This window comes from Podarcis liolepis, assembly GCF_965112155.1.
Source record: "Podarcis liolepis genome assembly, chromosome: 10".
NCBI classification, from domain to species: domain Eukaryota; kingdom Metazoa; phylum Chordata; class Lepidosauria; order Squamata; family Lacertidae; genus Podarcis; species Podarcis liolepis.
This window is the reverse complement of record NC_139562.1, coordinates 53,291,552-53,294,051: the sequence shown is the minus strand read 5'-3', so window position 1 is coordinate 53,294,051 and position 2,500 is coordinate 53,291,552. Positions and strand designations below refer to the sequence as shown.

General features: G+C 43.4%; 1 protein-coding gene across 27 annotated transcripts in view; it reads right to left on the bottom strand.

Moving 5' to 3' along the window:
• The window catches only part of FOXP2 (forkhead box P2), a 361,843-nt gene that overhangs the window by 67,732 nt on the left and 291,611 nt on the right, over positions 1-2,500 (bottom strand). The gene's annotated exons all lie outside the window — the stretch shown is intronic.

Below are 2,500 nucleotides of genomic sequence, written 5' to 3'. Positions count from 1 at the left end.
TGTCCTACACCTTCAACAGAAAAATGTGTGGGGTACACAGATGGAGGGATGCTTGAGGAATTAGATTTCTATGTCTAGTCTAGGCAAACTGGCCTAGACACATCAGATTTTATCAGGCTCAAAAGTTTATAATTCACATGTCTTGTAAACTGCTGCTATATATTTCTAAGTTGACTAGTATAAATGGCGCATTTAAAAATAGATAACCACGTGTTAGGGTTCTCCACATCTTACTACAACAATAAATGGATAAAGAACCCAGGCGATTTCTCAAGGTATAAAAATAAACAGGTAAAATTCTCCTGCAAGTGATCTGTTGGACAATACATATATTTAGATGGAAATACATTTTAATAGCCATTTTATGAAACAAAAAGGGCCTCTTGAATCAAAACACATTATCAGCTTGCCATGTTCTGTATCTGGAGCAAAATATGTAGCCTCCAGTGGCTCACTGCAAAGGGCACAGGGTTGGGAAGCAGAAAATAGGAGTTTGAGCCATAACAAGTAAATGTGGGGGATGTCCTCACTCACTTTTTTTTTAGTGTCAGCATGGTATGGTGGTTAGAGTGCTGAACTAGGACCTGAGATGCCAGGGTTCAAATCTGAACTCAACCACGAAGTCCACTGGGTGACCTTGGCCCAGTCACTAATCCTCAGCCTAAACTACCTCCCACAAACATAATAAATAAAACAAGACACACATGCTGGCCGCAGTTCTGCAAGTGCCATGGTACAAGTTTTGGTCTTCCTGCTTATTTAAACATTGGATTTCAAAAAAGTGAAAAATAGAAGGAATATCCCCAGCATAGATATGAGTATGGAGTAAACAATTTTTGTTTCCTATAGACAAACTGTTGGAAGGCATGTATTTAATTCTTTAGGCATTATAACCTGCATTTCTATGGGAAAATATAATTCAAGGCAGCTTACAAATAAAAATCCCATTTACAACTAAAATTAGAGGAATGTTGGGCTAGCCAGTTCAAAATGACATAGCTTACTAAGCTTGCTTAGCTGGCAGCTGTTGGAAAAACAATATGGGTCTTGTCAAGAGGAAGAAATCGTCTTTTCCTATGCATTTTAGGCCCTCCTTTGTGTGGTAGTGCAATAGGATATTGGTAACAGATTCTTCTCATTGTGTGGGACAGGGCCAAATCTAGACATGGCCCCATTTAAGGAATTACCAATTGAATACAGTGGTACCTCGGGTTACATATGCTTCAGGTTACAGACTCCGCTAACCCAGAAATAGTACCTCGGGTTAAGAACTTTGCTTCAGGATGAGAACAGAAATCGTGCTCTGGTGGCGCAGCAGCAGCAGGAGGCCCCATTAGCTAAAGTGGTGCTTCAGGTTAAGAACTGTTTCAGGTTAAGAACGGACCTCCAGAACGAATTAAGTACTTAATCCAAGGTACCACTGTAAATGTCTTTTTTAGAGAAATGGCATGAATCTGAAACAGGATCCTAACATGAAACACAAGAGTTGGAGGTGATTTAGAGCTGCATCAAACTAAATCACATTCAGAGTAGAACCACTGAAATTAATGGACTAAAATTAGTCACAACTAACCTAATCTATTTATTGCAATACATGTACTCTGATGATTGTTTAGTGGGATCCAATAAATTTGAAGAAATAAATGGGGACAGCTTCAGGAAGTGTTATGGAAAGCATGAAATTAAGCCAAGGTCCACTTGTGGCCCACAGGTTCACCACCTGTAAGCTATGGGAACATGGTTTAGGGGTGGGTAAGTCTTTGTATAAAGCGTATGAGGTGGACTTGGTACTGGATAACTCGGTTACAGCATGGTGCTGATAACACCAAGGTTGCAGGTTCGATCCCCATATGGGACAGCTGCATATTCCCGCATTGCAGGGGGTTGGACTAGATGATCCTCAGGGTCCCTTCCAACTTGATGATTCTATGACCTCGGCCCCACTGTCAGATCAAACCTTGGTGAATGTGTCCCTGCTTCCTAAAGTCTTGCACTGTCACCAGTAGTGGCTCATGAGAGTGGTGTTGAAGGCAGTGGTACCCTCCTGGCAGCAGCACTGTGCTCGTGGGGATGAGGATGCAGTGGGATGGCAGCAGCAAGTTCATGGGAGCTCCAGGCAGTGACAGTCCTACAGGTGTCTACACCCTTGTGGGGCCACTGCCAAGCCACAGCAGCCCTGGCCTCACCTCTCCCCAATGAGCACAGCACTGCCACTGGAGCACCCTACTGCCTCTGCTCGCCTCACATCACCACTGTTTCTCATTTGTGTGCCGAGTTGCTAACTCTGCTTGTCCACAGCTATTCTTGACCATTCCTTTCTAGGCATGTTTCACACAACCATCAGTGCCCCACAAGCCTAAATGTTTGCTTCCCTGTTTCCTGCTCTCTGAGCTCTCGTGATATTGACTAGCAATTATTAGAAGTACATTTGATGCTACACTGCTGCTGAGTGTTCCCCGAGTGCAGCAGAACTGGCCAAAGGCCAGATCACAGGTGTGTA